The following is a 12,290-nucleotide window of genomic DNA, read 5'->3' on the forward strand; positions in this document are numbered from 1 at the left end:
CGTGAGGTGCTGAGAAGAAGGTATATCCTTTTGTTTTAGGATAAAATGTTCTGTAGATATCTGTCAGGTCCATTTGTTTCATAACTTCTGTTAGTTTCACTGTGTCCCTGTTTAGTTTCTGTTTCCACGATCTGTCCTTTGAAGAAAGTGGTGTGTTGAAGTCTCCCACTATTATTGTGTGAGGTGCAATGTATGCTTTGAGCTTTACTAAAGTGTCTCTAATGAATGTGGCTGCCCTGGCATTTGGTGCGTAGATATTCAGAATTGAGAGTTCCTCTTGGAGGATTTTACCTTTGATGAGTATGAAGTGTCCCTCCTTGTCTTTTTTGATAACTTTGGGTTGGAAGTCGATTTTATCCGATATTAAAATGGCTACTCCAGCTTGTTTCTTCAGTCCATTTGCTTGGAAAATTGTTTTCCAGCCTTTCACTCTGAGGTAGTGTCTGTCTTTTTCCCTGAGATGGGTTTCCTGTAAGCAGCAGAATGTTGGGTCCTGTTTGTGTAGCCAGTCTGTTAGTCTATGTCTTTTTATTGGGGAATTGAGTCCATTGATATTAAGAGATATTAAGGAAAAGTAATTGTTGCTCCCTTTTATTTTTGTTGTTAGAGTTGGCATTCTGTTCTTGTGGCTGTCTTCTTTTTGGTTTGTTGAATGATTACTTTCTTGGTTGTTCTAGGGCGTGATTTCCGTCCTTGTATTGCTTCTTTTCTGTTATTATCCTTTGAAGGGCTGGATTCGTGGAAAGATATTGTGTGAACTTGGTTTTGTCGTGGAATACTTTGGTTTCTCCATCTATGGTAATTGAGAGTTTGGCCGGGTATAGTAGCCTGGGCTGGCATTTGTGTTCTCTTAGTGTCTGTATAACATCTGTCCAGGCTCTTCTGGCTTTCATAGTCTCTGGTGAAAAGTCTGGTGTAATTCTGATAGGCCTTCCTTTATATGTTACTTGACCTTTCTCCTTTACTGCTTTTAATATTCTATCTTTATTTAGTGCATTTGTTGTTCTGATTATTATGTGTCGGGAGGAATTTCTTTTCTGGTCCAGTCTATTTGGAGTTCTGTATGCTTCTTGTATGATCATGGGCATCTCTTTTTTTATGTTTGGGAAGTTTTCTTCTATTATTTTGTTGAAGATATTAGCTGGCCCTTTAAGTTGAAAATCTTCATTCTCATCAATTCCTATTATCCGTAGGTTTGGTCTTCTCATTGTGTCCTGGATTACCTGGATGTTTTGAGTTAGGATCCTTTTGCATTTTGTATTTTCTTTGACTGTTGTGTCGATGTTCTCTATGGAATCTTCTGCACCTGAGATTCTCTCTTCCATTTCTTGTATTCTGTTGCTGATGCTCGCATCTATGGTTCCAGATCTCTTTCCTAGGGTTTCTATCTCCAGCGTTGCCTCGCTTTGGGTTTTCTTTATTGTGTCTACTTCCCCTTTTAGTTCTAGTATGGTTTTGTTCATTTCCATCACCTGTTTGGCTGTGTTTTCCTGCTTTTCTTTAAGAGCCTGTAACTCTTTAGCAGTGCTCTCCTGTAAATCTTTAAGTGACTTATGAAAGTCCTTCTTGATGTCCTCTATCATCATCATGAGAAATGTTTTTAAATCTGGGTCTAGATTTTCGGTTGTGTTGGGGTGCCCAGGACTAGGTGGGGTGGGAGTGCTGCGTTCTGATGATGGTGAGTGGTCTTGATTTCTGTTAGTAGGATTCTTACGTTTGCCTTTCGCCATCTGGTAATCTCTGAAGCTAGCTGTTTTAGTTGTCACTGTTAAGAGCTTGTTCTTCAGGTGACTCTGTTAGCCTCTATGAGCAGACCTGGAGGGTAGCACTCTCCTTAGTTTCAGTGGGCAGAGTATTCTCTGCAGGCAAGCTCTCTTCTTGCAAGGCAGGTACCCAGATATCTGGTGTTCGAACCAGACTCCTGGCAGAAGTTGTGTTCCACTCACTAGAGGTCTTAGGATCACGTGTGGAATCCTGTGTGGGCCCTTGCGGGTGTCAGGCGACTCAGCTGGCAAGGTAGCCGGGGCTCGAGTGGAGTGGAAGGGGTTTGTGCCCCAGATCAAGCCCGGGTAGCCTGCTTCCCTATGTACCGCAGTCTCAAGTTCCACGCGATTGGATTGGGGTAGGCGCTGTGTTCCACTCACCAGAGGTCTTAGGGTCCCGTGGGGAGTCCCGTGTGGGCCCTTGCGGGTGTTGGGCAAGACTCTGCTGTCAAGGTAGCCCGGGGCTCGAGTCTCGAGTCGAGCGGAAGGGACTTGTGCCCCAGATCAGGCCCGGGTAGCCTGCTTCCCTATGTACCGCAGTCTCAAGTTCCGCGCGATTGGATTGGGGCAGGCACTGTGGTCCACTCACCAGAGGTCTTAGGGTCCCGTGGGGAGTCCCGTGTGGACCCTTGCGGGTGTTGGGCAAGACTCTGCTGGCAAGGTAGCCCGGGGCTCGAGTCTCGAGTCGAGCGGAAGGGACTTGTGCCCCAGATCAGGCCCGGGTAGCCTGCTTCCCTATGTACCGCAGTCTCAAGTTCCGCGCGATTGGATTGGGGCAGGCACTGTGGTCCACTCACCAGAGGTCTTAGGGTCCCGTGGGGAGTCCCGTGTGGGCCCTTGCGGGTGTTGGGCAAGACTCTGCTCAATGACATTTTCTATACCTCTTACTGTCCAGGGGTAACTTACCCTCCTGGTATGCCAGTGTGATTTACAGAGATACGTATAAACTAACTGCAGGCTGTTTAAGGATGATGATACATCCTGAAAAATGAATCCTTGTGTGATTTTGTCATGTGACTGTCCAACCCTGGCTGCTGCCCTCCTAGTCCTCTGTGGTCTAGACAATGTTGTCTATGTCTTCCATCTTGGATTTTGAAGGACATAGAACTTACCACCTTTAGCTAGTCCCTTTCTGTAATATTTATTTTCTTAACTTTTAAAAATAGACACGGCATTTCTTCCCCACCCCCCATCAGTGAAACCCATTAGTGTGATAGAAACTCTTGGTTTTCATGGCTGTGCGTTGAGCGTTGTGCCTTGGCCTCTTCTTAAGGAGATTATCAAAAGAAAAACCCAAGAAAGAAAATCTGTGGGCTTTGGAGAGAGTCTCTAAGGTAGACTGTGATACCTACCCTAGGAGTTCTAAACTGCCTCCTCCCAGATGCAGAGCTGGGTCCATCCTCTGAGAGGGTGCAGTGTTCTTCCAAGGTCCTAGAGGAGGAAGTATCCTCCCCTTCCAACTGCCAGTGTGTGCAAAATGCTAACATTACACATTTAAGTGACATATAGATCAGAACCGAATCATAGCTTGATGACATAAATTAAAGTAATTATATTCATTAGCATGATAAAAAATATGCAAACAAATGTTTATTAAATGCGTCCATATATTAGCTCCAAAGGCTTTGGCGTTGTTTATGTCTCTGCCGCTCCGGCATTTCGTCAAAGGTGGCTTATCAGGCTCAACCTAATTGACAGTAATAGAGGTACAGGGAGGAGGAGCCAGCTCAGAATATCACTGGGCTGTGTAAGCTGAGGGGGCTGTAGAGTAGCCGCCACGCCCCACTGCGTCTTCTGCTAGCTGACCCTGATAAAAGTCAGGAAGGAAGAAGGAAGTCCAGGCCTCTTGATGTTTAATGGAGGCAGGGCTGCCCATCCTGTTGGGATATTTGAGAATGCACAGAAGATTCTAGAACCAGCTTCTATCGGTACATGGTACAAATTTTGCATCCATGATGGAGCTCTCTTTTGTGAGGTTAGCTATGTCTTTCCAGTGTTGGTGTCTCTGCTAGGCAGGAGAAGATGCAGCATATTCTGAAGATGGAATATTCTAGAGGGAAGAGGATGTTTGCTTATTTGTGTTGAACTCTTGCTAGGGAGCCTGGCAAGCTTTTCCGATAGGATATTTCCTTTCTCTAAAGCATGTGAATCTCGTTTTAAACTCAGCACAAAGAGGGCCAGTCTCAGGGATGTTGAGGCCCCTGCCCTTTGAGCACACAGGCAGCAGTTGTTACCCTTGCCAACCTTGCTCCCAGAGACTGTCTTGAAAGAACCAGACGGAAGAAACTCAATAGTCTCATCCAGCTCTCCTATGTATATTGGACATAATGCAAGGTGGAAAGCGATGGCTTGTTAGTGCATGGCAGGAAGGGACACAAGGAGGTCTGAGCAGGGTGGATGATCAGGGCTTAGATCAAACTGGTGGCCGCCCTTCCTCAGGACTGCTCCCTACCTCCACAGGACACTGCCAGCTCTGTGGAAAACCATGACCTGACTTGGGAGGCTTTGGTTTTACCTGTTGATAGTTTGGACCACCAGGCAGTGTGATTGCCTCTGTGTGTGTGTGTGTGTGTGTGTGTGTGTGTGTGTGTGTGTGTGTGATTTAGAAATACTTAGAAGCTATACTGAGTGAGGTAACCCAATCACAAAAGAACTCACACAATATGTACTCACTGATAAGTGGATATTAGCCCAGAAACTTAGAATACCCAAGATATAAGATACAATTTGCGAAACACATGAAGCTCAAGAAGAACGAAGACTAAAGTGTGGACACTTTGCCCCTTCTTAGAATTGGGAACAAAACACCCATGGAAGGAGTTACAGAGACAGTTTGGAGCTGAGATGAAAGGATGGACCATCTAGAGACTGCCATATCCGGGGATCCATCCCATAATCAGCCTCCAAATGCTGACACCATTGCATACACTAGCAAGATTTTGCTGAAAGGACCCAGATATAGCTGTCTCTTGTGAGACTATGCCGGGGCCTAGCAAATACAGAAGTGGATGCCCACAGTCAGCTATTGGATGGATCACAGGGCCCCCAATGGAGGAGCTAGAGAAAGTAACCAAGGAGCTAAAGGGATCTGCAACCCTATAAGTGGAACAACAATATGAACTACCCAGTACCCCCTGGAGCTCGTGTCTCTAGCTGCATATGTAGCAGAAGATGGCCTAGTCAGCCATCACTGGAAAGAGAGGCCCATTGGTCGTGCAAACTTTATCTGCCTCAGTACAGGGGAATGCCAGGGCCAAAAAGTGGGAGTGGGTTGGGGAGCAGGTGGGAGACTTTTGGGATAGCATTGGAAATGTAAATGAAATAAATACCCAATAAAAAATAAAATAAAATAAAAGAAATACTTAGAAGATTGAGATGCACCTGTGGTAGTATCTGTGATGTCCAGTGGAATGTCACAGAGGGGATTAACAGGGTTGGGTGTGTGTGTGTATAAGGGCAGGGTCATGGCCTGAGTCTGAACAAGGGGGAAGAGAGGGAAGCCGGCATGTCTAGTCTCATTTTCAATCCCCTATGATGTGAGCCTCTCAGCTCCGCCCTCCCACCGTGATGGACAGAATCCTTTGAAACTGTGAGTCAAAATAAAACCTTCATTCCTCAGGTTAGTTCCACCACATATACCTATACCTATACCTACACCTACACCTACACATACACATACATACACATATGTATATAAATATACATATACGTACATACACACACACACACACATATATATAGTCACAACAAAGATAAAAACAGCTTAATGCCCACTCCAATGAAAGGGGCAGATGACGTAATGTACATCTACTTTCTGCTATCCTTGGCTCATGTGATCAGGGTTCTGCATCTAGGCTAGCTTTCTGGGTGATTATCTATGTTTTTTCTGTCTGTCTTTCTTCTAGGAGAATAAGGTGCTTCAAATTCAAGCCTTCTGTCACCACCCACACTCTTACTTCCATCTTGAGAAGGCATCAGAAGGTAGAAGTGCTAGCTAGGGTTTGGCTAGACGGAACCTCTGTGCTGCCACCCAGGGTCAGAGCGAGTTTGGCTGGACAGCCCAGAGCGCTCTGGGGGCTGACCTCTAAAACCTTCCTCCCCTAACAAAGGGAACCTGGGTCATTTATTCCGGTTTATGGGAGGAGGAAGAGGACAGATGTTATGAAACAGAGGAAGTCACGCCATTTTTGTGTCTGAGCCAGTGGTGATCAATTCTGTATACTTTACTGCTCTGCCCATGTTTGGGGGAGGGGGGAATGGATATTTTAGGCCATTTCAATCAAAGGTGTGCCACTCTAGGTTCCAAACAAAGGCCTAGATTTATTTTTTTCCTGGCAGCACAATCCTTAAAGATTACAGCTGCTGCAACATTTTTAGCCACGTCAACATTCCTTAGGAAATACAAATATGGGCATTATTTCATGGAGATGGCACCGGGTAATATAATAAAATGGATTTATTTCATCTTAATTTATTTAAAATGTGCATAGACAGAACTGGGATAAAATCCATGAGATGAAATATCTCGTTTGCATGAATATATTGAAAAATCCTGCCACCTCCTAAGCCCCCCAAAAGAGGCACCTTTTTTTTCTCCCTCCTCAGAATAAGAAGAATAGGTGCTCTTTTTAAAACAGGGAAATATAACGTTGACAGAGAGAAATGATTCATGCCCCATGGCTCCTGTGGAGGTGTGAGGGATGAGCGCGGATCCATGAGGGATCTGGCTGGAGAGATGGCCAGGGAGAGCAAAGAGTCATGCTGCATAGGAGGCTGGACCGGAACATAGGAGAGGAGGGCAGTGTGGGAATGCATTTCTTGGGGGGTTGGTCGGGTGCGTGTCATTCCTAGAAGCCCCCTCTCCTGGTGTCTGACAAGTCTCACAAGCATCCAGCTTCGGGGCTTGCGTGTTTGCACACTTGGTCCCTAACTGTTTTGGCATGTTTGGGGCGTGGCTTCGAAGAACGTAGTGTTCGTGCATATGTGTGTGCGTGCGTGGGTGGGTGTGGCCCCTGTGCTGCTCTGATAGGTGGGATGCTGAGGCTGCGGTCTTCATCCTTGTATCCTCAATCAGTATCTGTCCTAAGCTCTCTGCTTCCTGGTCCGTGGAGACAAACTTGATGCTATGAACTCTGCTACACCTTTGTTGCTATTAAGGTCTGTACCCTCTCAAACTGTGAACCCAGAGAAACCCTTCCTTGCTTATATTCTTGTTTCCTGGTAGGTATTTGGCCTCGATGGTGAGAAGATTATTACACAGGGATCGTGCCCCACGGGTGTCCTTCTTTTGAGATACCCCCTCATCCAGAGTCTCACCAGATGTCACCTGCCAGGGACTCTGTGCTGTGGTGTGAATATGAAAATATTTCCTGATGGCTCATGTGCTGGCCTTGGTGGTCAGTGGATGGGCCTTTGAGATATGATTATATCATGAGGGCTCTCATCTCATCTAAGCTGGACTCTCTGAAGAATTAAGATCTGAGTGGAGTAATAAGAGATGGGGTCTCGTTGGAAATGGGTCACTGGGGCATGGCTTCAAAGGATGCAGTGTGTTTGTGTGTGTGTATGTGTGTGTATAAACGTGTATATGTGTATAGGTGTGTATGTGTGTGTGAGTGTATAGGTGTGTGTAGGGCTGTGCGTGTAGCTGTGTGTGTGTAGGTGTTTGTGTGTGTAGATAGTGAATCCACAGATAAAGTAGGGTGCCTTCTTTAATCACTCTCCACATTATTGGTTTTTTTTCTTTAAGATTTACTTAGCTACTTTTAGTTTTATGTATATGTGTACCTTTGTGGGTATGCACATACAAATGAAGGTGCCTGTGGGAGCCAGGAGAGGGCATCAGAACCCCCGGAGTTGCAGTGACAGGTGATTGTGAGCTGCCTTATGTGGGTGCTGGGAACCAAATTGGGCCCTCTGGAAAGGCACTTAATTCAATGTGTGTGTGTGTGTGTGTCCCGCGCACGCGCACAATCTGTATATGTATACAAGTCATCTCTCCAGCCTTCCTTACCTTTTTAAGAGAAGGCCTCTCTTGGAACATGGAACTTATTGATTTGGCTAGAGTTACCGGCCAGTGCAGTTGGGGATCCTCTTTTCTCTTCAGCCCCGGTGTTGGAGTTACAGGCATGCACCACTGTGCATGGACTTTTTATTTTAGTTTTTTTTTATGGGTGCTGGGGACAGGACTCAGGTCCTCATATTTGTTAGCGCTTTATGGCTGAGCCACTTCTCCACCCAATGGGTATATCTTGCTCTTGGATCCTTCCTTGCTATCACTGTGGCTCCTGTCCACCATGACGTGAGCCTTCCTGCTGCCCCTCATGCTCCATAGCACGATGCCCTCCTTCAGCACCCAAGTGACCAGGCATGGAAACCTCTGACCGTGAGCAAAATAATCTTCCCCCTTTCAGCTATTTCTCTTGCACTTTGACACATGCTGATAAACGACCACCATCACAAAGATGCGCTCATCCACAAGACCAAAGATCTCAGGGTCTGGGATCTTCCAGAGGATTCAGGTTTGATCCCCAGCACCCACATGGTGGCTCATACAAATCTCTAACTACAGGGGATCCTCTACTTCTGGCCTCCATAAGCACCGGGCACACACATGGTATCACAAACACACATGTAGGCAACACACCAATATGCACAAAATAATTAGGAAGGCAGATTTATAATCTTATACAACCATCATCTCTAACTATCTCTAAGATACTTCTATATTACAAACTGGAACCCCCTAGTCTGTGAAGCAGCTGTCCCCCATTTCTCTTTCCTCTGCTCCCAGAGACTGCCTACTCAAGTTTTATCTCTTTAGATATTTTCTAAATCTGTCCTGATGGCCACATGTTTGAGACGGGAAGTCAAATCTTTAAGTCATGTTTTACTGTGAGAGTTGCCCTCTGGGAAGACAGTGGATTTTCACCCTATAGGCTCAACTTTCATTTGATTTAGCCAGTAGATTATACAGCGAGAGAAAACAAAGGCAGCCAGTCGTTTCAAGTTTAGTCTAGCCCCTCTGGTCAGGTAGTCAGTCTTGTCTCTGAGACTTACAGAATTGCTGCTAACCTTCTTAAGATCTGCCCTTTGGGGTGGTGGGGAGGGGGCTCCCACCCACCAAGGCCATGGTGTCTCACATCTGTCCTGGGCCAGTCATTCAGATGATACCAAGACTGAAGGATGATGCAGAGCAGATCAATTACTACTGTGTGTATGTAGCTTCCTTCCCACATAGTAGTTTCAGTTGGGCTTCTGTTGTTTTGATGAGACACCATGATCAAAAGTGAATCAGGTAGGAAAGCATTTATTCCACTTATAATTTGTAGTTTATCAGCCAAAGAAGTCAGGGCAAGAACTCAAGGCAGGAATCTGGAGGCAGGAACCAATGCAGACACCATGGAGGAGCGCTGCTTACTGGCCTGACCCTCCTCCCCATGGCTTTTCAGCCTGATTTATTACAGAATCCAGGATAATACCTCTAGAATGCACGTATTGTTTTGAATATGTCTTCATGTGTTCAGATGTATACCCAGAAGTGAAAATGCTAGGTCCCAAGATAGTTCTGTATTCTGTCTCTAACTTTCTGCACCACCGTCATCCAATCTCACACTCCCACTGGTCCCAATGTCTGAGACCTCCAGCTTCTCAACATCTACACCCAGGCTTATTGTCTTACAGGAATTCTTGAAATCATAACCACCCTAGTGGATACAAAGTGATGCTGTTTGCCTGTCTCTTATGACCACTACCTACAGTCGCCTGTGTGTGCCATTGGTTCCTTGCAACTCTCTTTTGGAGAAATGCCTATTGAAAAACCCTTTGTTCATCTAACATTGTGTTCTTTGTGTTTTTGTTGCTGACTTGCAAGTACTATATATTCTTTATGTATCTTGGATACCAGAACTTGATCAGTGATGTAACTTGTGAACTTCTTGATGTGGGTGCCAGAATGTGGTCCCTCTGGAAGAGCGGCATGTGCTCTTGACTACAGAGCCATCTCTCCAGTGATATATTGTATAATCATTACCAAAATAACCCCAAAGCTGCTACTTGTATTAGCTTTACACTGCTTGGATGAAATATCAAAGGTAGTTTATCTTATAAAGAGAAAGATTTATCTGGTGATGGCCTTAGAGGTTCAAGGTCAAGACTGATAGGCTCCTCCTGGAGCCAAGAGACATAGACACAGGGAGTCTGGGATCCCACAGTCCCTTCAAGTGTGTGCTGTCAGTCACCTGAACATTTCTGATAAGACCCACCTCTTATCAAAAGGAAGGTTTGAAAGACCTTCCAAACTGCTCCTCTGGGGACCAAGCCTTTTTAAGGGACGTTATCAAGCCATGGCATGGCTATCAATCTGAATTGTGCTCTCCCAGCCTGAGGGATGTAAAACCATGCCAGGAAGTTTGGTAAGGCAGAGCAGATGGAGACCCAGAGACTCAGTGGGCACACACCTGAAGCTTAGGTGACTCCCAGCTTCCTCCAGACTCCTGACTTGGAACACATGCCATACTCTCACTTAAAAGAGATGTGACCTGTGGCCACTTAGGCTCAAAACAGGTTCTCCATGCTAATGAGCTACCTAGAGGCCCGGAGGGCTTAGCCCATGTGCTACCCTTCCCAGACACTCCTCCCTGTAAAAGGTATTTAATCGTAGGTCCACCCTGAGAAGTAGTGTATGGTTTTATGCATCCGCTTTCTGCCACGACAACAAACTGTTTGGAATCATGGACTAGCTCTTTTCATAGAAGGCCTCTCTGCACTCTCAGCCACAACTGCCATCAAAGCCAACTACAGTCAAGCTAAGGACTATCCCCACTGGGACTAGCCAGAGCTCCTCTTTCCCTCCCCAGTCCCGGGTCCCCAACTCTGTTCCCTGCTCTTCCATGACTCTCAGCAGTACCTGGATGGCTAAGAGTCTGAGAACCCAACAGGCCTGGGGGGGACCCTTGAACCAGCTCTGCCTTTCCCACTCCTCAGACTGTACTTTCCCACCTCGAAGCAGTGTCTTGGCTCTTCCCTTCGGCCCAGCACCTCCCAGCTTTCCACCTCTCCAAGTGGCCATGCCCTGTGGCTGAGCGGATGTGGGCCAGCAGCCCTACACCAGCCTTCAGTAGCTGCCTCAGGATAAGCCTCATTCCAGCCTCCTTCAGCCTCACCCTTCACCCCACTGTCCCCTTATCCTGTTGTCTCCAATCTGGAAAATGCTTTGTTTCTAACTTGTGTCTGGGCATCTACTCTGTCCTCTTATGATCTGGTCTCTCTCCAATAACCAGGGCAGTCTCTAAAAGTACACATCAGAAAGTATACATCAGAATGTATATTTTCTTTTTAATTTTTTGGTTTGTTTGTTTGTTTATTTATTTATTTATTTATTGTATGTGAGTATACTGTTGCTGTCTTCAGACACACCAGAAGAGATAATTGGATCACATTACAAATGTGGTTGCTGGGAATTGAACTCAGGACCTTTGAAAGAACAGCCAGTGCTCTTAACCTCGGAATCATCTCTCCCACCCCCAGAATGCATCCTTTATCTGCTTTATTCTTTTCATATTCCTTAATGTCACATCAAGGATAGAGTTAAACCTCCATACACTCTACCTTCTTCTCTAGCCACATTGTTTTGTCTACACATTGCCTCTGCTACAGTTAACCCTGCCTCAAAGGCTTGTGTGGAAAGGCTTAGTTCTTAACTTTGTTCACAGGAATTGTGGGCCTGTGAAAAGGTGGAGTCTCCCGGAAGGTCTTTAGGCTATTAGAAGAGGTTAGTGGGGCCCAGGTGTTTTCTTCTTTTTCCTCTTTGGCTTTTTGGCCATGAGGTGAAAAGTTTTGTTTGGTTTCACACTCCTTTTGTTATGTCTTGTCTTTTGGGGCCCTATACTGTGGGTCCCCACACAACAGTTGATTGTGGGTGTGTATATGTATATGCATGTTTCCATGGGTGTAGGAACACACACACACACACACACACACACACACACGTGTGTGTGTGTGCACATAGAGGCCTTAAGGAAGTAGGAACCAAGTGTCTTCCTCAGTTGAACTTGAACCTCAGCTGGGTTTGTCCCCAGGGCCCCACACACTGGGGTCACAGGTGGGCCACATTGCTGCACAGCTTTTTGTATGGGTTCTGGGGATCCGAGCTCTAGTCCTTACCCTGGCAGCAAATCACTTATCTGTTGAGCCATCTCCCAGTCCAACCTTTTCTCTTTATAAGTTGATCAGCTTGGTTATTTGTTTCAGAGACAGAAAGCTTTTTAACAGGAACCCTAGCTCTGCTCTTCAGTTCCTTCAGCGCAAAGTGTTCCCTGTCTGGCAGTCCTGGGCAGTGCTTCAGTCCCATTATCCTCCCAAGTGGTATTGTCTTTGAAGGAAGCTCATTAATATGCAAGCTATGTACAGGGAGGTGAAACAACAGGATCTCCCGAGGGAACACTCCATCCTCTGTGGAGGTTCCTTAAGTTTACAAAGGAAACAAATCAAAGGCTTCAGGAAGTCCCTGAAACTGACCAGATTTAC

This window comes from Mus musculus, chromosome 7, assembly GCF_000001635.26.
Source record: "Mus musculus strain C57BL/6J chromosome 7, GRCm38.p6 C57BL/6J".
NCBI classification, from domain to species: domain Eukaryota; kingdom Metazoa; phylum Chordata; class Mammalia; order Rodentia; family Muridae; genus Mus; species Mus musculus.